The sequence below is a fragment of the Sus scrofa genome, chromosome 13 (genome assembly GCF_054392235.1).
Source record: "Sus scrofa isolate SSC_HxYL_T2T_F1_AM1 chromosome 13, Sscrofa_HxYL_maternal_Yorkshire_Landrace_v2.0, whole genome shotgun sequence".
Lineage (NCBI taxonomy): Eukaryota > Metazoa > Chordata > Mammalia > Artiodactyla > Suidae > Sus > Sus scrofa.
The window spans coordinates 167,183,074-167,206,923 of record NC_139395.1 but is presented as its reverse complement, the minus strand read 5'-3'; the positions used below and the strand labels follow the sequence as shown (position 1 = coordinate 167,206,923).

Here is a 23,850-nt window from a genome sequence, read left to right as displayed (position 1 = left end):
GATAGGTACATACTTATTGCCATTTTGTTAATTTCTTTTTTTTTTTTTTTGGCTGTTTTGTAGTTCTCTTTTCCTTTCTTTTTCTCTTGCTCTCTTCCATTGTGGTTTGATTACTTTTTTTAGTTACGCTTAGATTGCTTTCTCATTATCTTTTGTGTATCTACTATAGGCTTTTGCTTTGTGGTTACCACAAGATTTACATATAACAAGCCTATGTATAAGTCTATTTTAAGCAGATGACAAGTTTGAACATGCCTAAAATTGTTTTTAATCCCACCACCCCTAAAGTTTTATGTTCTAATGTCACATTTTACATCTTTATCTTTTGTGCCCTTTAATTAATTTTTATAGTTTTTACTACTTTCGCCTTTTAACTTTCATATCAGCTTTATATGTGATTAATCTACTACTTTTACTATATATTTACTTTTATCAGTGAGATTTACACTCTCAAATGTTTTCTTTTAACTAATTAGTACCCTTTATTTTTAACTTAGTTTCTTTATTCCTCAGCTCTGTGGCTACTGTTTAGTATCTTATATTCTCCATCTCTTTTCTGATGTTCTCACTGTATTTTCCATTCTTCTCCCAAGTTTGGCAAGCATCTCTACAAACATTACTTTGAACTCTTTATTATATAAGCAATGCTTATCTCCATTTCATTATTTTTTCCTAAGCCTTTATCTTTTTCTTTCATTTGAAACATATTCCTCTGTTTCCTCATTTTGCCTGACTCTCACTGAAATGTTTATTTCAGTGTATTGGGTGAAAGAAACAACTACCTCTCCTAGACTTGACAAGTGGCCTCATGTAGAAGATAAACTGTATTATTGAACCTTATCCTAGCTCTTTGTTGTCTCTCAAAACTTTGTGATTGTCCAAGTAGCCTATTTTATCTTTGATAGCTCCTGGTTGTTGAGGGAGTGTGCAAAGACCTGTCACTGTTCCAAAGAAAGGGATCTAGGTCAGCACTTAGTTGCAGGTCGACTGGAAACCAGACCCTCTGTCAGTGGCTTGTAAAGTATGCAAATATATACTGTTTTGTGGGACCACAACTGTAAGCCATTCTGGCCTCCAGACCAGAAAGTCTGGAGGTGCCCCATGGGCAACAGTGGCAAAACTCAGGGCTCCAGAAGGGTGGATACCTCCTTTCTAGGAGGTATTGGCCAGCTTCCACAAGGCAGAGACAGATCACATAGATAAGTCTCCAGCCTACATTTTCTGATAGCAATTCCCTGATCCTTTACATGCCTGGGAAACCTGAAAAGTTGGAGTGCCTGATATGGGGTGTGAACCCTTCACTCTTTAGGGAGGTGTTCTAACTTTGTGAGCTCCCTCCCAATTATGGGTCGTCAAACCAGGGGTGGAGTTTGAGGTGAGACTGTGTATTAGCTTCTCCTACATGCCTCAATATGACACTTTTCTTTGACATGAAGGAGCTGTTGAGCTAGTTTTTAGATCTTTATTTTCCCAGGAATTTGTTCCCTATGTAGCCTGTAGATTCAATGCATTTGTGGGAGGAGGGGAGTTCATGATGTTCCTATATCACCATCTTGTACTGCCTCCCTTAGCTGTGTTTCTATCTCCTATCTCATTTATTTTTGCTTAATGTTAATATTTTCTTTCTTTTCATAATTTTAGTATTTGTTTATTCTTCTTTTTCTAGTTCCTTAAGGTGTAAAGTCATCTTATCTTTTACCTTTCTTCTTTTTCATGTAGGCATTTATTTCACTATAAACTTCTCTCAGTTCTCCTTTTGCTGTATCCCCTAAGTTTTCATATTTTATGTTTTTTATTTTCATTTGCCTCAAGATGGTTTTTGATTTCTTCGATTCATTGGCTGTTCAAGATCGTGTTGTTTAATTTCACATTTTTTTAATTTTCTAAATTTTCCTTCTGCTATTCTAATTTCATTCCATTGTGGTCATAAATTATGTTTTGTATGATTTCAATCTTAAAATTCATTAAGTCTTCTTTTATGACTCAACATGTAATCAATCCTGGAGAATCTCTATGTGCCCTTGAAAATAATGTGTATTCTGATGCTGTTGGAGTGAAAGTTTTATATATGTCTCTTAGGTCTATTTGGTCTAGAATGTTGTTCAAGTCCTCTCTAGTTTTATTGATCATCTGTCTGTCACACCTATTTTTAAAATGAGACATTGAAATCTCAACTATCATTGTGTTGCTATTTTTCCCTTCAGTTTAGCCAATGTTTACTTCATAAATATTACAATTATTTGGGTTCTCTGATATTGAGTACTTATACTTTTATAATTGCTATATCTTCCTGATGAATTGATTTTCTATCATTACGTAGAATACTTCTCTCTTTTGACAGTTTTTTTTTAATATTAGGTCCATTTTGTCTGACACAAATATATCTATTTCTGCTGTCTTTTATTTGCATGGAAAATCACTTTTCATCCTTTCACTTGCAGTCTATGTGTGTTAATAAATCTAAAGTGAGTCTCTTGTAGACACTTTATAGCTGAATCTTGTTTGGTTTTGTTTTAATCCATTCAGCCACTCATTTCTTTTGATTGGGGAGTTTAATATATTTGTGTTTAAAGTAATTATTTGTAAGTAAGGACTCATTGCCATTTTGTAAATTCTTCTTCTATCTTGTAGCATTCTGGGTCCCTCTTTCTCTTGCTCCCTTCCTCTGTGTTTCACTGATTTTTTTTATAGTGACATGCTTTGATTCCTTTTTCAATTTCTTTCACATATATTCTATAAAGTTTACATAAAACAGCTTATAGTTATAAAAATCTACTTTAAGCTAATAACGATGTAACTTCAAATTCATACAAAAACTCTACGCTTTCACTTCTCTCTCCCACACTTCATTATGCATTCATAAATTACTTATTTTATATTTAATATACACAACATTTTATAAATAAAGTGATTTTTTTTTTGGCTGCATCCATGGCATGTGAAAGTTCCTGGGCCTGGGATTGAACCCACACCACAGCAGCAACCAGAGCCAAAGCAGTGATAATGGCAGATCCTTAACCCACTGACCCACCAAGGAACTCTGTCCTTTAGCATTTTTTAAAATCAGGTTTACTGCTGATAAAATCTCAGATTTTGTTTATCTAGGGAGCTCTTTATTTCTCCTTCAATTTTGAAAGATACTTTTGCTGGATATAGTATTCTTGATTGGCAGGTTTTTTTAATTACTTTGAATATGTCATCCCACTGCCTTACGACTTGTAAGATTTCTCCTGAAAAATCCATTTATTGGCTATATCATCCCACTCCCTTTTGCCTTGTAAGGTTTCTACTGGAAAATTTTCTTCTCAGAGTTACCTTGTGTATGATGCATAGCTTTTCTCCTGCTGCTTTCAAAATTCTCTTTTTTTCTTTACAGTTGATTTACAATGTTCTGTCAATCTCTGCGGGGAGCTGAGGAGATGCAGGAGGCCAAGGAAGGGAACTAGTCTGTTGGCACAATTTCAAAGGCAGGGTTCCTAACCGAGGAAAAAAAGCCTACCTGAGGGCAGGTTTAGAAACAGGGAGAAGGGCTTACATGGCCACACAGTTCTGAGGGCAAGTTCTAAAAACAATGAGGCTCACCTGCTAACCCAACAACAATGGCAACAAAAACAAAATGAATGCTTTGTACAACAGTGCAAGAATAAAAATCGCTTCTTGGAAAAATCAGTCTTTCCTGTTATTTACTTATTATTCAGTCTTTCCTGTTTTTTGTTATTCTTTGTTATTTTCCTATATTGTTTTGTGACTCAATAAAATTGGAACAACAAAAATTTGGAACAGTACTAAAATAATAAGAGCTTCACCTTGGTGGAATTCCCCCATTCAGATCCAACGTAGGTAAAAACAAAGTATTCATTAGTTTGTTACAAGTAAGAATAGGTTTTAGAGTTAGGTAATTGTGTAATGTACAATAGTTTAGAATAGGTTAGACATACATTATTCTTGATGGAAAAATATAATAATAATCTTACTTTTAATGAATTTTGTAGAAAGCTTTTAAGTTTTAGGAAATTAAGTTGCTTTGATATAAAAAATATTTTCTCATACTGTCCCGACCATAACACTTTGAAGTTAGTACCCCAAGCTTTAATCTAAAAGATGAATTTTTGTAAATGTCAAATTCTTGTGCTTTTGACCTTTCTAGTTGTTAAAGATTAGCTTAAAACAATAACAGGTGGTGCTTGCTAAAAGTAACCACAAAACGTTTTATACTGAATCATCTTATTTTCATATAATGTTTTTTCCACATGATGTTTTGTACTCATTATAGTTTTACATGATGTATTGCATCCATTAGTCTTAATTAAAATCCTTAGAACACAATGTATATCTACTGTACGATGTAACCTAAAAGTTTAACCTTTAAAAGTATGATCTAAGCACTGTAATGTAAGTTACAATTAAGCTGTCTATATAAACTGCTGCCTATGCTAATAAAATTTGAGCAGTCCAGCGCCCTGAAAGAAGGGACAAAGAGGCTGTCTACATGTGCATTCACTGACACTGTCCATCCCCGCAGGAACACCCTGGCTGATGGAGTTGGACTCTGGCAAATCTTTGCTGTACAACAAAGTGATCCAACCATACAAAGATATATATACATTCTTTTTCTCACATTATCCTCTGTTACATTCCATCACAAATAGCTAGGTATATTTCCCTGTGCTATACATCAAAATTCTCTTTAATTTTTGATATGCTGATTATAAAGGTGAGTCACTGTGAATTTCTTTGAGCTCATCCTAGTTGGGTTCTGGTGGGCTTGTTGAACCTGCATATCCACTCTCTTCTTCAGATTTGACAAGTCTGGAGCCATTAATTTCTTAAATAAGCTTTCTGTCTCTTTTGTCTCTCCTCTTTCTGAATCTCCATTAAGACATATATTGGTCCATTTGATGGCATCTTACATGTCCCTTGGGATTTCCAAACTAATTTTCACTTTTTTCCTTTTTGTTCCTGATTGGGTAATTTCAAATTTCTATTTTCACATTCACTGATGCTTTTTCTTCTTGGTAAGTCTCCTGTCGAACTCCTCTAGTAAATCTGTCAGCGTAGTTACTGTATTCTTCAGCTCCAAAATTTGTTTTTTTCTCTTTTAAAATTCCCTTCTCTTTGCTGATATTCTCATTTTGTCCATGTACTATTTCCCTGAGCTCATAGAGCATCTTTATGAAGATTATTTTGAATCCTTTGCCAGATAATTCATTTACCTCCATTTCATTAGTGTTGGTTTCTGGAGATATACTGGGTTCCTTTGATTGGGCCATGCTCCCCTTTTTCTTCATGTGGCTTGTAGATTTATGTAAATACCCACACATTTTAAAAAGTGTTCTCTTCCTGAATTTATAAACTGGCTTTATACAGGGAAAGACCCTCACCTGTGTCCAGCTGTAGATTCTGGGGGGCCTCTGAAACCATTTTGAGACACAATTTCTCTGGACCTGTACATAAAATTTCTCAAATAGAGAGGCTTGCCAGTTTCTTTTTCAGGAGCTTATACCCTCTTGCTCCCTCTGCTGTCTGTCTCTGGCACTGCAAACTCTCTGTCTCTTCAGCAGCAAGCTGAAGCTAGCAGGTATCCAAAGTATGCCAACTCTTTAGCATTGCATATACCAGTCCCCTGAAGTATCTCTGAAAAGCTGGGCTGCAAGAAACACACTGTACTCCTCCCCTTCCCTCTGAGAGAGAAGCCTCAAGCTGCATGCTTTGTCCCAACTGAGCCAACCCATCAGTCAACAACTTTCAAATTATGCTGGTTCTTTCAGCTAAGTGAGGTTAGACAAAAACCAGTCCTCTGTGCAGCCCTCTGAAATGTTGGGACATTAGAACACATGTTCTACTCTCCTCTTTCCTCCAAGGTGTAAGTAGTAAGGCAGAGCATTCCCTCCTGGCATTGAGCTCTGCTGGCTTGGGGGAGAAGCTCATATATGTAAAGTGAAATTGCTCTTACTATTTCAATGCAACAGTTCTCAGCTTTGTGCTCATGTGGGGTTCTACAATTTCTTGACTGGGTTCTGGAAATCTCATAAAGGCATATAATTGTTAAATCAGTATGTTTATGGGGGAATGAAAACAGACTTGTTCTTCCATTTTGCTGATATTTGCTCACATTTTGTTTTATATATTCAAGTGTGAGGGTAAAATTCAGATATCTTAAAACACTCAAAGTTTGAGAAAACTAAGAACCCCATTCATGTTCTCACAGTGAGCCACTAAATTTTCATAATAAGAAATTTGAATGAAGAAGGAAAAAATGGTTTTAAAGAAACCATGAGGAGCAAATAAACTGCCAAATTTTAGGATCAATTTGAACAAATACTGACTCTAAAAACCAACAAAAAATGATGTGATATAAAAACTAGATAAAAATAAAATAGCCAAAATAGTATTATGTAAAATAGAAGACAGCAATACGAATTTCCTGAGTTATGTGCATTACACTGCCAAAGGATAGAAATACTGATTAAATCAGACTGCCAATTTAGGTATGCATATGCTTATAATGATTCAACTATCTTTCTCAAGTCATAACTTCAACTAAAAACACAAAAAAACAAAACCAAAAAAAACCCTATCTATTCATTCCTCTTCTGCCTGCCTACCCTCAATTCTTGAGTTTAAGAAAGTAGTTAAGGGAGTTCCACTGTGGCACAGCGGAGACAAATCCAACTGGGAACCATGAGGTTGCAAGTTTGATCCCTGGCCTCACTCAGTGGGTTAAGGTTCCGGCGTTGCTGTGAGCTGTGGTGTAAGTCGCAGACGCGATTCAGATCTGGCATTGCTGTGGCTCTGGTACAGGCCGGCAGGCAGCAACAGCTCTGATTAGACCCCTAGCCTGGGAACATGCATATGTCGCTGGTGTGGCCCTAAAAGGACAAAAAGACCAAAAAAAAAAAAAAAAAAAAAAAAAAGAGAAGTTAGTTAAGTCACCAACTATTATTCTATATATTGTAACAGGCAGGTTTTTAAAGATGTTTCAGAGAACTTTGAATGCCTCACTTATCCTTTCCACCAGAAGCCAAATGTTTCCTACTTGTCCATCCTCCTCTCTTCTTTTTATGCTTGATTTAAGACCCAGTCTCTTTATAACCAAAGTAGCAAAACATAATTAGTGATGTGTATCTGCATTACCTGGAGAAAGCTTTACAAAATATATTTATACTGGATTCTACATCTACATTCCCAGATATGCTTGTGCAATAGGACTGAGGGGAGTCCCAGGTGAGAATGTTTTTCAAAAGCTTCCCTCTACCAGAGTTACTCTAATGCACAACCCATGATCATCAAATAAAATCCATTTGCATTTTCCCAGGACACTATGCAGCAAGATATCATTTATAAGTCTATCACACACTAAATCAACCCTGAAAAGTAACTTTCTACTGTAAATATCAATGGAACTTTATTAACCTTAACATTTCTTTTTGGAAAAAAAATTTGCAGCAATATAGCCTCATTATAGAATGCTGAAAAAAATGAAAATAATAAAGGTGTTCTTAACTCATATTTTTTGACTTTTTATTCTAATATGTATGTGTGTACATTTTTGTTTAAAAACTTAAATCATGCTTTATATATCAGTTTGTTCTTGTCTTTTTTCGTGTATTATTATACTGTGGCCATTCTCCATGCCTTTAGAAAAGTCTACCAACACTTGAATTTTTGCTTTATATTTCATCATAAACATAAACTATGATTTTTCTACCCAGTCTGCATTGTTGAGCATTTAATAGGTTCAATTTTTTTACTAAAATAAATACTAACGTGAATTCCTTCAGCATAAATCTCTGTACTTATTTTAATTATTATTTCTTTAAGAGAACTTCTCAGGAATGGAAGCTCTTTATTCCATTTATGTTGTATTAGGGTTCTATTGTTTATATAGATCTTTATTTCTTTATGGAGAGTCACATTATCTTAGAAACTCTATACTTTTTTATAGACCATTATGAAATATGTGGTCTAAGGATAGAACATTTTAATCTTCATAGAGTAGGATGGGAATCAAGGGAAGTAAGAGGCCTGAACTTGCATCCCTTCATTACAATTTACTTGCTCTGTGGCCTACAGCAATTCACTGAACTATTTTGTTGAAAAACTGCCTCAAGGTTCTACAGAGTAAGGATGAATGAAAAAGTTACACCCACATTCTCTTAAAGATTAGACTGTGTGCCATAAAACTCAAGCAGACAAAATGAGACAAAAAATGAAGAGCTGAATTTAATACACAAGAGCAAAAAAGTGACCATATTGTGTTAGCAATGAAACTGCAAAGAATTACATTGAAACTATCTATAGAAATTTCCAAAAATTGAACCTCCTCATTGCCTTTCATAAGCAGGTATTTTCCTTTCTATATAAACACCCACAATCTTTCATTTAACAAAGCAAATTCACCTTAGAAAGTTAATTCCATAATTATTTTTTATCTAATTTTCATTTAAGACTACAGGGTTATTTCCCTTTCCCGAGTCCTTTCTCCAATGCTTATTTAAAGTTAATAAAGGAAATGGTTTAATTGTTTTTAAAGCACCAACAACAGAAAGTTTCCTAAAGTGATGATAATTTGGTGTGAAGAGAGGTGCCTATGTGAAATGGAACATCTGTTGTAGTTTTAAATTTCATAAAATCTTATGGTAATTTACAGAAATCCTTCATTCTAAAAACATTTCTGAACACTTTATATGTGTCCAGCAAGCACTATGTTAGACAGAAAACATTTAGAAAACAATAAGGTGATCTCTTTTCAAAGCATTCATAGGACACTGTGAGAGATAAACATGCATACAAATAATTACAGTGCCATGGATAAGGGCTACAAGATTTGAGGAATCATTTAGGCTGGAATAAATATGACAAATTGAATCTATGGTCAAGTATGGAAAAGCTTCTCAGAAGAAGTAACTTTTGAACAGACAAAAAAAGAATAAGCCTTCACAGCAGTGAAAAGAAACACATTAACAGCATGGAGGATAGCATGTTTCACTTAAAAAAAACAAAGGGAATTTTAGAACATGGACTATATATACTATGAATGATCAGAAAAGTCTCAGATTATGTAAGAATTTTCTATTAAAATACATTCTCTCACTGTTTACCTTCAGGTATTGGTTCTTCTACTGTCCTAAGAGGTTACTAGAAATTGTTTAACTTCACACTTTTAAACAGATATTTTGCATCTCGCTCTCTAAACTAAAACTGATTTTTAAATGAAACTGTACCAAAAACATGAAAAAAAAAAAAACAATCATTCAATAAGTGTGCTAGAACTAGACGGGCACTGAAGCTTCAGGTTTGAGATGTTTGCCACAAGGGATAAGCAACTGAGCAGAACTTCAAGAAGCTGATGCTACATAAAAGAGACAGTTTCCCCATAGGTCAGAGCTGCTGCTAGGAGCAGCATTTGCAGGAAAGCTGAGCAGAGTACAGAAGAGCCAGGAATCCTTCCCAGGTCTCAGTGAGTTTCTGATCAGGACTTTGATCTCTTTGGAGTAAGGCATGATGCAAATACAAACTATTTATTACTAAGTTTTCACAGAAACATTATCTCAGAAAAATTTAAGAGCTGAACATTAAAATCTCAACCTAGCCAAATAGCATTCTTTATTTCATGACTAACAGCCTGCTGAATTAAAAAAAAATGATTAAAATGTTATGAGCAATTAACATCTCTAATACTTATGTGGTATTTCAATACAAATGCCTATTAAATATTAAGGTGGAGAATGGCTGGCCATGCTCCAGGGCTCTGTAAAACACAGCACACTGGCAGCCACCATTTGTCTGCATCAGCAGAGGCTGTAATTCAGAGACTGAGTTCTTCTGCCCCCTCTGTGTGCATCTATTTCTTTTTTTCTTTTTCTCCTCCTCATTGAAAACCAAATTCAATGATTTAATATTTACACATTTTAAAAACTACATATAAAAAGAGATAAGTTAAACAGCTTTGGGAATGCTGTAGCTGCACACTCGCATCCCTAATATTTTCTCTTATTTATTTTTATTATAGTTGATTTACAGTGTTGTGCCAATGTCCGCAGTACAGTGAAGTGACCCAGTCATACATACATATACATTCTTTTTCTCATATTGTCTTCTATCATGTCCTATCACAAGTGATTAGATGTAGTTCCCCGTACTATACAGTAGGACCTCACTGATTATCCATTCTAAGTGTGATAGTTTGCATCTAATAACCCCAAACTCCCAGTCCATCCCACCCACTCTCTCCCAACTCCTCCTTGGCAACCACAAGTCTATTTTGTATGTCTGTGAGTCTGTCCCTAATATTTTCTTGATTGAAGCCTTAGCAACAAAAGGATAACTTTTGAGAGAAAAGAAGCCTACCCACCAGATACAGGATTACAGAAAGCATGGTGGAAGGTTAGAAGGAAGGAGCACCTTCCAGTAGTAATCCATCCCTACTTTCCGAGAGCAGCTTTCCTCCCAAATGGCGAGAGCAAGTTATTTGGAATTCCCAGATTAAGGAAGAGATACTTAACAGGAATTAATCATGTCCTATATGCATGCTTTGGTATATTTATTCCTCATAACAACCCTGGAAGTAGGAAATGTTGCACGCATTTCACATATGAGGAAACTGAGTATCAGGGAAATTAGGAAAAATATGTCAGATTCAATCTCTCTAAAATACTAAAGCACATAATATTTCCCTTGAATTGGACTATCTCACATGAGTTTGTCCAACCTTTACCATCAACACCCACCCTCTTTTTCTTTTTTCCTCACAGACTTATATCCAGATGAAATTCACTACATGTAGATTACTGATATCTGCCTCCCTTCATCCAGGTAATAAATCTATCCCTTCTTGTCACCGACAGCCCACTTAAAATTTTCAGGAAATAAAAATAAAATCCGGCTAATAAAATAAAGTCTAACCTTTTTTTTTTCCTTTGCGCTCAGTCTAGTTTCACTTGTTCATAGGGTACCACATGCAGCGAGGCCTCGAACCCCCGACACTTCAGACCAGAGTACCTTATAAGAAACGGGGACCTCAGCTCGGCCAACCGCCCGCGGAAGCTCTGCACAGCGCAACCTCTTGATTCAAGATGGCGGGCGCAGGCCTCCTGCTGAGATGCCCCGCCCCAGCGCAGCAGTCCACCTGTGAGCACTCCGCCCCTCCCCCTCTGCAGACTAGATCCCAATAAAGCCGCCAAGCCCACGGCCTGGGGGAGGGGGGACCGAGGGCTCTAGGGCAGAATCTCACACCTCTCCATTCTCTGACCAAAAAATAAAGCTTTCCTTTGCTTCTGAATTAAACTCAGTCCCTTCTGTTGGCCTGAATGACGCCAGACAGACAGACCTTTGTAGGAGACTGACTTAGGAGGAGCGGTACCAATATGAGTTGGACTTTTTTTATTAAAATCCTAATTCAAATTCTCTTTAAAGGAGTAGACAGGCCCTCTCACAGTTCACTCCAACCCAGAGAGAGAGTCATCGGAAATGTGTCCAGTTACCTGTGTCTTTAAGCACAACTCCTGCCTGCTATTTCTGGTATCTATCTATTGTTTATTGTCATGAAGAATGTATTGTAACACCGCAACCCAATCTTCTCCTACAATACAGCATTTCAATGAGCCCCACCCCTTCAGGTGACCAACTCCAATTCTAATCAGACCTTCACAAGTGTTTTTCATGGTGAAGACATGTAGGCAGGTAACAGCGTTCAGTTGTTTTGTTGTCTTTAAATATAAAAATGTCATGAAGAATGTTGTGTTAAAAACCTTAATACTGGAGTTCCCGTTGTGGCGCAGTGGTTAACGAATCCGACTAGGAACCATGAGGTTGTGGGTTTTATCTCTGGCCTTGCTCAGTGGGTTAAGGATCCGGCATTGCCCTGAGCTGTGGTGTGGGTCGCAGACACGGCTTGGATCCCGCTGTTGCTGTGGCCCTGGTGTAGGCCAGTGGCTACAGTTCCAATTTGACCCCTAGCCTGGGAAACTCCACATGCCACGGGAGCGGCCCAAGAAATGGCAAAAAAGACCAAGAAAAAAAACGTTAATACTTATTTTTGTTACCATGTAGTAACACTTACTGAGCCCTTATGTGTTGGAAACTGCTCTAATTTATAAGAATAAACCCATTTAATATTTCATCAAAACTCTATAAAGGTAGATGCTATTTTCATCCACATTTGTTCAAATAAAAAAAGGAAGTAAGATTTATGGATTAACTTGTCTAAGGGCACAAAATAAGTAACTATCAGAGCTGACCTTTGGCCTCGGGAAGACTGGCTTCAAATGCCTTGCCTTTCATCCTGATCTCTGCCACCTGTGCTAAGTGCACTCCAGGTGAGCAACCACTGATCACACCTGAGGCCTTTCCAAACTCAATCTCACTCTTCTAAAGTCACTTTCTGAGTATTTTTTTTTTATTGGACAATAACATAGTGTTGTATTAGTTTCAGGTGTACAGGAAAATGAATCAGCCATGCATATACATGTATATCCATTCTTTTTCAGATTCTTTCCCCATATAGACTATCACAGAGTATTAAATAGATTTCCCCATGCTATACAGTAGATCTTTGTTACCCATCAATTTTGTATATAGTAGTGTATATGGAATCTTTCTGAGTATGTTTATTTTTTATTTTATTTTTATTAGAGTATAGTGGATTTATAGTGGTGTGTCAATTTCTGCTGAACAGCATAGTGACCCAGTCATCTTATATGTATAAGATGTATACATATATATGTATATGTGTGTGTGTATATATATATATATATATATTATTTTTTTTATATTATCTTCTCTCATTGTCTATCCCAAGAGACTGGGTATAGCTCCCTGTGCTTATAGCTGTTAGGACCTCATTACTTATTTTCTGAGCCCTTTCTTTTTTCTTCTTTTCTTCTTTTTTCATTCTGAGTACTTTTAAAGGATGCTATTAGATCTGCCCCAAGCAGCTACCCAAATCATTTGAATTCAAGTATTTAAAGGTACAGTATAAGCTTCAAAGTACTTAAGATAATCACTCCAGAAGAAAATATAGTATATCCAACCTCAGCAGACATTCTACACAGAGCTGTAGCCCATGCTCTGTGGTCCAAGAAACATTTCCTCTTTGGAATCTTTATGACTCCACAGTTCCTTGTACTCAGCTCCACTAAGGACAGAGGGCAGACTTTGAAATTTACCTCTTTTCTATCTCCATACACTAACCTGGCAATGTCAGATACAAAGTGTTGGTTCAGTGAACATACAATGCCATTACTTTCAGGGGTTTACATTAAAGTATTAAACATAATAACAGGCATTCTATTTCAAAATTTAATCCTAAAATATAATTTAATACACTAATGCTTCAAGGATTACAAGCAAGAGATTTCTGAAATCTTGCTAAAATTTCCAGTCTTTAATAGTGAAAACAACTCACATTCCAGATTTTCAATTCAAATGTTTTACTGTGAATTTTAAAAGAGAAAGGCAAAGTATTTCTATTATAGCTTGAATTCTATGAATTTGGAAAATATGTGAGGGTTTTTTTTTTTAACCTGTATTTTTAATTAGGTTAAATTCCTAAAATTTATTTGAATTTACAAAATATATATATTTTTAACCAATGAATATTTGATTATAAGTTAAGCCTAGTAAATTTTTCTAATGATATTTTAATTTTTTTTCTCCTTAAAAGTCAGGTCAATTTTCAATGACATCTTTCTGGGAAAATCCTGCTGAAGGATCCAGGCAATGAGTGCTATAAACAAAATGAACTCCCTCTGTACTTTGGCCAACCTTTCCCATGATTTCTTACAACCTTTCAAAGATCTCAGACATCAAGATTAGATGAGAAAGAATTAACACACATACATAGAGCTACCATATCAGAAACTATCACTGTTGTTTAAGTGGATACCTTATTCAAAAAAGCTGAATAATTTCTTGCTTCTAGTTTCTGGCATCCAATGTAAAATTAGACTTCTCACAATACTGTGTCTCAAGGCTGTCTTTTGATTCCTCAGCTCCATTAGCTTTGCAGGTAGAGGGTTGATTTTTTTCCCTTTACTCTTGAGAAGAGTTGTAGTTTTAAGCAATACCAAAGCAATTCAAGAAGAAGTGGGAACAATTTTAAAATTAATGGACTGAGATTCACCAAAACAGGTGGCTTCTTATCTTGGCCTGTTGTTACCAAGCTGTGTGACTTTCAACTGTGTTGCAGGACTCGCTTCCCCATAAACAGAGAGGGCTCTAGTATTTATTTATTCCTCATAGATCTTTATTGTGCACTGGCCATTTGCCAGACATTATGCTAAACTCTCAAGATGATGCCAAAAGCCTTTTTTTGTTTGGTTTGTTTGTTTGTTTGTTTGTTTGTTTTGCTTTTTAGGGCTGCACCCACAGCATGTGGAGGTTCCCAGGCTAGGGGTCCAATCAGAGCTGTAGCTGCCGGCCTACACCACAGCCACAGCAATGCAGGATCTGAGATATGTCTATGACCTACCCCCAAGCAAATACCACTGTCTTCAGGGTTGCCTAAAGTAATAGGATAGTCTGCTGTACCTGTTACAACCACTAACAACAGTGCTGTCAGCCTCCTCCAGGTCTCTTGGGAAGGAACTCTCAGGCCATTGAAGCAGCAAGGTCCCTATTCTCTACTATCAGCCTGAAAAACACACTGCCTAGAAAGATGACAAACAGAATCCTCTGCTCTGATCCTAGGTTAGGAAATCCTTTCCTTTCTTTCACATTATGTATAGAGAGGACTAAAAGCATGCCTGTATTTTGTGTATGTTTGTCAATGTGTTCTTTGTGTAAAGCCATATTCAGATGAGAAAAAATAAACTTCTCTGAATACCCCTCCAACAACTACACAGTTTTAATTCAACTAATTGGAATCTATATGGATCTACATGCCTGTGGAGAAATGGAATCAAGAGTCAGCTGGGTTTACACCATGAGCCCTGGCTCAGTTAACTTTTCCTGTACATTCACAGAAGTGGTGAAAATAAAAGAGAGTAAAAGATGAGAAATGGCAAGAATTACTGAGTCCACCATCTGCCCAGCTATATACAACAGAATAGACCATAACTACCTGATTTTTAACACAGTAATCTGCCCGCTTGTAAAATACGATTTATTGAATAGTTTTTTCTCATGGTGGTGGATACAGGAAGAAATATTCAGAAATGGAAGCTTCCTGGTATATAGAAAAGAAGCGATCACGTCCCCACATACTATGGAAAGGATACTCTTTCTTCAAAGAGATTCCTTTCTTCATTTTCTTTTCTCTTCATAACAGAGGTTTTTGAAGATGGTTATCCCCATTTCCACATAACACAACTGTGGAAAGTACCTCCAAATACCTTATTTAAAATCATATATACCTAGTCACAGAAATTAGCACATACTCCACCCATAATTTCTAAGACTGGTCTGATATTAATTCATGTGTGCTGTGCATTTAAATTAATAGAGCTTTATAAGAACCTGTTTCAATTAAAATTCTTCTCTCATTGACACATTCAAGATAGCTAATGACAAGTGAAAGGAGTAAATCTGAGTAAGTTTGTCCCTTATTTCATACTTTGGGATGTTCTTCTAGAAATTTCACTGTGGATTTGCAGTTTTTAATTGATTCAGTTAAAGGCAGATTCTTACAACAAACCAATTTGCCATGGAGGAGAATGTCCACTCATTTAGTTTTATCTTACTCTGAACTGGACCCTTGATGTCCAGATTAGCATTCACCAAATTGAACTGATCTCTGGATTTCCTCCAGATAAATTATTCTCAGTCAGCATCTTTAGTACCCTGTGTGACTCATTCAGATATATGCTAGCACCCAAGCTATCCCATCGCTGCTTTATAATTCTCTCATAGAAAAGCTTACCAGGAGTTCCCATCGTGGCGCAGTGGTTAACGAATCCGACTAGGAACCATAAGGTTGCGGATTGGTTCCCTGCCCTTGCTCAGTGGATTAAAGATCCAGTGTTGCCGTGAGCTGTGGTGTAGGTTGCAGACAAGGCTCGGATCCCGTGTTGCTGTGGCTCTGGTGTAGGCCGGTGGCTACAGTTCCAATTTGACCCCTAGCCTGGGAACCTCCATATGCCGCTGGGAACAGCCCAAGAAATAGCAAAAAAAAAAAAAAAAAAAAAAAAAAAATAGACGAAAAGCTTACCGATATTTTAACCAGGTGATTTTTTTTTTAAAGATATTCTCGATTACAAATGTGGCTACACTGACAATGGATATACAATACTGTGCTGGAAAAAGCACTTTTTTTCAACATTTAGTTGAATTAGATTTGGACTTATGTTCCAAGTCTCTGTAAAATCATCATATTTTTCTTTATAATTTAGAAAGCATGTAACACATTTCAGAGATATTTTCTGAATGTCTCCAAAAGAAGAATACAGACAGTATTTTTTTTTTTTTTTTTTTTTTGTCTACCACAGCACTTAGTGTTCCTGGTGAATCAAATATTTATTCAAAGGACAGGGCTAAAATCTAACATCCTTGGGAGTTCCTGTTGTGGCACAGTGGAAACAAATCCAACTAGTATCCATGAGCATGAGGGTTCCATCCCTGGTCTCGCTCGATGGGTTAAGGATCCAGGGTTGCCCTGAGCTGTGGTGTAGGTCGTATACAAGGCTCAGATCCCGTATTGCTGTGGCAGCTACAGCTCCAATTCAGCCCCTAGCCTGGGAACTTGTATATGCCTTGGGTAAGGCCCTAAAAAAGCAAAAAGTAAAAAAAAAAAAAAAATGACATCCTTGATTTCTCTATTTCCTTGATGACTCACATCCAGCTGATAAACTCTTTCTAGACAGAGAAAGACAAATATCACATGATATCCCTTCTATGTGGAATTTATCAAATGACACAAAAGAACTTACAAAACAGAAGCAAACTCACAGATTTCAAAAGCAAACTTAAGGTTACCATAGGGGAAACTGTTCATGGGAGGGTGAATCAGGAAGATGGTAATAACATACACAAAAAAAAAAAAAGGGGGGGGGGAGTTCCCATAATGGCACAGTGGTTAACAAATCCGACTAGGAACCATGAGGTTGAGGGTTCAATCCCTGCCCTTGCTCAGTGGGTTAACGATCCGGTATTGCCGTGAGCTGTGTTGTAGGTCGCAGAGGAGGCTCGGATCCCGCGTTGCTGTGGCTCCGGCGTAGGCCGGAGGCTACAGCTCCGATTCGACCCCTAGCCTGGGAACCTCCACATGCCGCAGGAGTGGCCCAAGAAATGGCAAAAAAAAAAAAAAAAAAAAAAAAAACATACACACACTTCGGTATAAAATAAATAATTAACAAGAATCTACTGTATCACACAGGGAAATCTACTCAATAGTTTGTAATAATCTAGGTGGGAAAAAAGAATGCATATATGTATAAGTGATTCACTTCGCTGTACACCTGAAACTAAAACAAAATTGTAAGTCAACTATACTCCAATAAAAATTAAAAAAAAAACTCTGCTATATACACATGCTCACAGACATACAGACTCCCTCCCTCCCTCCCTCTGTCTCTCCTCCCCTCCTTCCTTCCCTCCCCCTCTGTCTCTTTTCTCTTCTCTCTCTCTTTCTTCTCGGTCCCCATCGCAATGGTACTCACTTTCTCATCATCTTGTTCAATCATCCCCAAATCATTTATTGGCCAATTGAATGCACCGTACCAATACCAAGCTTGTTATTCGGCTCACATTACTTTTTAAAAAGCAGATATCAAAGTATAGTTGTGAAAACAGATGCATAATCAAACAATTGGAAACAGCATGTTAAATACTCTAGAAATCTGGAGAAGAAAAAACTGATTTTCCTTGAGAGATTCAGATACAGATGTATGGTTTTGAAGAGTATATCAAGAAGAAGAAATAGCATGTGCAAGGCACTGAGATGCAAGGCAGACTAAGAGATACCCAAGTAGTTCAATGTCCCTGGAACAGAGATACACAAGAGTCTCTCCTGAGTGATTTTTCTGTTAGCAATATTTTCTCATCCAAACCCTTCTTCACATGACCACCATTCATTTTTCTAAAACATGTCATCTCGCATAGTACAACTGATAAAAAAAAAAAGCATGCATTTTATTACCTATAGCATAAGACACAAACTCTGATGCCAAGTATCCACAGCCCCTGCTTAAAACAGGACAACAGACATAGCCTTTTAGTGATGGTGGCAGTAAGCGGATTTTGAGTCAGCTCTTTTGATGATTCTAATATTCCTGTAACAAAATGTTCACATCAAACACAACACTGTAAATCAACTCTATTTCAATAAAAAAATAAAATAAAGGTCAAATATTCACATCAAAATATAAAACATTTTTATTTATTTAGTTCAACCAATCATACTTAAGTGCATGTTATGAACCAAGTACTCTTATAGATGCTTAGAATATATCAATAAGCAAAATGATCCCTGTATTGTGGAGTTTAAATCCTAGTGAAGTGAGAGAGCAATGACAAAAATAAACTAATAAGAAAGGAAATTAATATGTTATAAAATGATAAGCTTAATAAAGAAGAAGTTGAAGAGGTTAGAGAATCAAGTATGCTGGGTTTGGGAAGTGGGGTGTTTGAAATTTTTAACGTAGTTATTAGGATGGATATTGGTATGAAAGTAAGATATGAGCAAAGATTTAAAGGAGCTGAGGGATATATCAGAAGAAGGGTGTTCAGGAAAAGAACTGCCAGTTCAAAGGCTCTAAGAAAAAAAGGGCACAGCATGTTCAAGGAATAACAAGGAGAGTAGTATAGCTGAAATAGAGGAAGTTGGGAAAAAAATTAATAAAAGATGAGGATAGAGAGTATGAGGGGACAGATTATTTGGGATCCTGGTTGATATTAGAAGGATATTAGCCTTTATTCTGAGTGAAATAGGAAATGACTATAGGGTTTTGAGAAGAATGCCATGATCTGATTTACACTTTCAAGGCAACACTCTAGGTGCTGTCTTGAGAAGAAAAAAAGGGAAGAAGCAGAGAAAAAAGTTAAGTAACTTTTGACTTAATGCAAATGCAAGGTGATAGCACAAGGTGGCACAAGGTAGCATAGTGAATATTATGAGAATTGGTCCAATTCTGAATATAGATTTAAAGTAGAACTAACAGATTGTCCTAACAGATTGGATGGGGATTGCAAGAGAGAAAGAAGAATCAAGTATAACTAACTCTAAGGGGTTTTTTTTTGTTTTCATTTTCTGTTGTTGTTGTTGTTTTTGGCCTGGAAAAAGAAAATGGGAGTTGTTCATTAAATATAAGAGAAGACTGAAGGTACAGCAAATGTGGGTGTGGCTTTTTCATTAACTATAAACCATATAAACACCCTAATAAAAAAGCAAATATTTGCAGATTAGAAAAGAAAAAAGAAGAGTTCCCATTGTGGCACAGTGGTTAACGAATCCGACTAGGAACCATGAGGTTGCGGGTTCGGTCCCTGGCTTGCTCAGTGGGTTGGCGATCCGGCGTTGCCTTGAGCTGTGGTGTAGGTTGCAGACACGGCTCCGATCCCGCGTTGCTGTGGCTCTGGCGTAGGACGGTGGCTACAGCTCCAACTCGACCCCTAGCCTGGGAACCTCCATATGCCACGGGAACGGCCCAAGAAATAGCAACAACAACAACAATAACAACAAAAAAATGACCAAAAAAAAAAAGAAAAGAAAAGAAAAAAGACCAAATGGTACCTATAAGAAGCCTACCTTAAAGAGAAAGAAAGAAAGAAAAGTAAAAGGATAGAAAAAGATTTTATACAAATACCAAATCAAAAGAAAGCAGTATTAGCTAAATTGTTATCAAACTAGATTTCAAAGCACAGGGGAATATTACCTTAGTTAAAGAAGGTCATTCTATAATGATAAATGAATTCATTCATCAATGGAACCTAAAAATCCCAAGTTTTTGTGCCATAATTATAAAACTTTAAAATGCTAAAGCAAATACTGACAGAACTATGAGAAAAAGAGACAAATCCGCAATTACAATTGGAGAATCTAAAGCCCCTCTAATGATTCATAGAATAAAGAGACTCAAAATCAATAAAGATATAGTAAACTTGAATAACGCTACCCATCAATTTGACCTAATTTACATTTACAGAACATTCCACCATTTTTCCCATAGCAGAATACACATTCTTCTCAAGTGTGTATAGTATTTTTATCAGAGTAGGCCATATTCTGGGCCATAAATTAAATCTCAATAAACTTATGAAAATTTGACTTTAAATAAGGAATGTTCTCTGATTACAATGGAATTAAATTAGAGATTAATAGCACAAAGATATCTGGAAATTTCCTAAAAACTTGGAAATTGAGTAACAGTTCTAAATGATCCATCCAAAGGTCAAAGAAGTCAAAATGAAATTAGAAGTTATTCTAGAATTCAGGAAAGCACAATCATATAAAAATTTCTAGGATGCCACTAAAGTAATATTGAGAAGGAAATTGATAGCCCTAAATGCCCAAATTAGAAAAGATCTCAAATCACTGACCTCAGCTTCCATCTAGGAATCTAGACTATATGGAGCAAATTAAATCAAAACAACAACAAAGAAAGGAAATAATAAACATCAGAGCATAAACCAATAAAATAGAAAACAGAAAAACAAAAGAGAGTGCAAATGAAATAACTGATTCTTTAAGATCAATAAAATTAACAGACCTCTACTTATACTGATCAAGGAAAAGAGAAAAAATACAAATTATCAATATCAGGAATGATTGAAGTAACAAAATACAAATTTTACCCTTATAAACATAATATAGGAATATTATTAAAAATTTTATGCTAATGCAATCATCAACTTGGATTGAATGAAAGTTCATCTAAAGACTAAGTGTCACTTAAGAAGAAATATTCTGAATAGTCCTATATCTATTAAAGAAATTGAATTTGTTGTTGAAAAAACCTTCCTTCAAAGAATATTACAGGACCAGATGGCCTCTTTAATGAATTCTACCAAATATTTAAGAAAGAAACAATACCACTTTATATGGATATTCCAGAAAATTGAAGGACAGGCAACACTTCCAAACTCATTCTATGGGGCCAGCCTTATATTGATACTAAAACAAAGACATTATCAGAGAAGAAAATGACAAACAAACACTTCTCATAAAAACAGTCATGATGACTCTTAAAATAATTTTGGTTATTTAAATTCAAATATGTATATATTTGGTATATACATATATGGTATTCAAATATATATATATTTTGGTAAGTTAGTCATATATATATATATAGTAATATCATAACCAAAAGAGATTTATCACAAGATTTCAAGGTTGAAAGTTCCCAATGTGGCACAACAAGATCACCAGCACCTCTGGAATGCTAGAATTCATGTTCGATCCCAGACCCAGCATAGCAGGTTAAGGATCCAATGTTGCTGCAGCTGTGGAATAGGTTGCAACTGTGGCTCTGATCTAGTCTCTGGCCCAGGAAATCCATACGATGTAGGGATGCAAAAAAAAAAAAAAAAAAAAATGCAAGAATGATTTAATTATTCTAAAGTCAATGTAGGGAGTTCCCTTCAGGGCTCAGCAGTTAAGAAACCCAACTAGGATCCATGAGGATATGCATTCAATCCTTGGCCTCACTCAGTGGGTTAATGATCAAGTGTTGCAGTGGCTGTGGTGTAGGCCAGCAGCTATAGCTCCAATTCAACCCCTAGCCTGGGAACTTCCATATACTGTGGGTATGGCCCTAAAAAAAAATAAAAAATAAAGTCAATGTAATTCACCACAGAAACAAACTAAAATGGAAAAAAAAAGACATGATCTCAATAGATAATAAAGAAACCATGTGACAAAATATAACAAGAGAATTTTCTTAACTTCATAAAGAGCATTTACAAAATATCTATAACTAACAACATATTAAATAGAGAAAGGCAGCTTGCTTTACTCCTAAGATCAGGAGTAAGATGAGGATATCTGCACCCATCTCTTTTGCTCAACATTACACTAGAGGTTCTATCCAGAACAATACTTCAAGAAAATTAAATAAAATGCATCTGCATTTCATTTAAAAAAGAAGTAACTATGATTATTCACAGATGACATGATGTTCTTGAAAATTCAGATGGAATCTTTTTTTTTTTTTTTTTTTTTTGCTTTTTTTTATAGCCGCTCCTGCGGCATACAGGGGTTTCCAGGCTAAGGGTTGAATCAGAGCTGCAACTGCTGGCCTACACCACAGCCACAGCAACAAGGGATCCAAGCCACATGTGTGACCTACACCACAGCTCAAGGCAATGCTGGACCTTAATCCAGTGAGCAAGGCCAGAGATAGAACCCACATCCTCATGGATATTAGTCTGGTTTGTCACCCACTAAGCCACAATAAGAACTCCCTCAAATGGAATCTTAGGAAAAAAAATAAATAAAAACACTAAAACTAATAAGTAAGTTTAGCAAGGTGACAGGGTTCAAGAACAATATGCAAAAAAAAAAAAATCCTTAGGAGATGGGATTAAGATGGCAGAATACAAGGACTGGAGCTCAACTTCTCTCCTAAAAACAACAAAATTTACAACTAAATGCTGAGCAATCTTCAACCAAATGGACTGGAAACATTCAAAAAGATATCCTATTCCAGAAGACAAAGAGGAAGCCACATCAAGAGGTAGGAGGGGCAACTACACAATATAAGCAATCCCATACCACCTGAGTGGAAAGCCCCACAGTCTGGAAAGTAACTGCTTCAGAGACTCACCTACAGGAGTGAGAGTTCTGAGCCCCACATCAAACTCCCACATGTGGGAATCTGGCACTGGGATAAAGAGCCCCTGGAGCGTCTGGCATTGAAGGCCAGTGGGGCTTGTGCACAGGAGATCCACAGGACTGGGGGAAATAGAGACCGACCCCATTCTTAAAAGGTACACACAGTCATTGACATGAACTGGGTCCCAGGACAAAGCAAGGTCTCCACAGGAATCTGGGTCAGTCTTGGAGGACCTGCTGGGAAAAGACGGGTGAATGTGGCTTGTTTTGGGGGAAGGACATTGGCAGCAAAACTCTCTGGAATATTCAGCAGCATGCCCTTCTCTGGAGGTAGCCATTTTGGGAAAATCTGGTCCCACCCATCAGTGCTGAAAAGCGCCAAGGCAAACAACAATCTGGGTGGGATCACAGCCGGCCCCTCAGTAAACAGGCTACCTAAAGACCCCCCTCCCCCAGGCACTCACCCGCCTCTAATCCCATCCAGAGGGATAGGAATCAGCTCCACCTACCAGGGGGCAGGCATCATCCCCTCCCATCAGGAAGCCTACAGCAAGCCTCTGTACCAATTTCAGCCATAAGGGGACAGGCACCACAAGTAAGAGAGGCTACAACTCTACCATCTATAAAAATGTCACCACACCAAAAACCTATACAAATGAAAAGACAGAGAACTAGAACTCAGATGAGGGAGAAAGAAAAAAAGCCCAGAAAAACAGCTAAGTGATCAGGAGATTGTCAGCCTCCAGGAAAAAGACTTTAGATTGCTAATGCTAAAGATGATGCAGGACATTGGAAATAAACTGGAGGCAAAGATGGATAACTTAGAGGAAACACTGAGCAAAGAGATACAAGATAAAAAACTTAAACAAGAAGAGATGCAAAATACAATAACTGAAATAAAAAATTCACCAGAAGTGGCTAACAGCAGAGTATGGGAAGCAGAAGAACGAATAAGCAGGGTGGAAGAGAGACTAGTGGAAATTACGGATGTGGAACAGAAAAGAGAAAAAAGATTGAAAACAAATGAAGAGAGTTTCAGAGAACTCTGGGACAACGTTAAATGCACCAACATCCATATTATACGGGTGCCAGAAGGAGAAGAGAGAGAGAAGGAGACAGAGAAAATATTCCAAAAGATAATA

The 23,850-nt window shown here is 36.7% G+C and overlaps 1 long non-coding RNA gene across 6 annotated transcripts in view; it reads right to left on the bottom strand.

Moving 5' to 3' along the window:
- LOC102158095 (uncharacterized) overlaps positions 1–23,850 on the bottom strand; it is an 899,417-nt gene that overhangs the window by 589,813 nt on the left and 285,754 nt on the right. For 4 of the 6 annotated variants that reach the window (XR_014824906.1, XR_014824907.1, XR_014824910.1 and 1 more), the window contains exon 1: positions 10,906–11,065. The exons of the other annotated variants lie outside the window; for them this stretch is intronic. This is a non-coding gene — a long non-coding RNA (uncharacterized LOC102158095). Of the gene's footprint in view, positions 1–10,905; positions 11,066–23,850 lie in introns of those variants that run through there. 6 annotated transcript variants of the gene reach the window in all.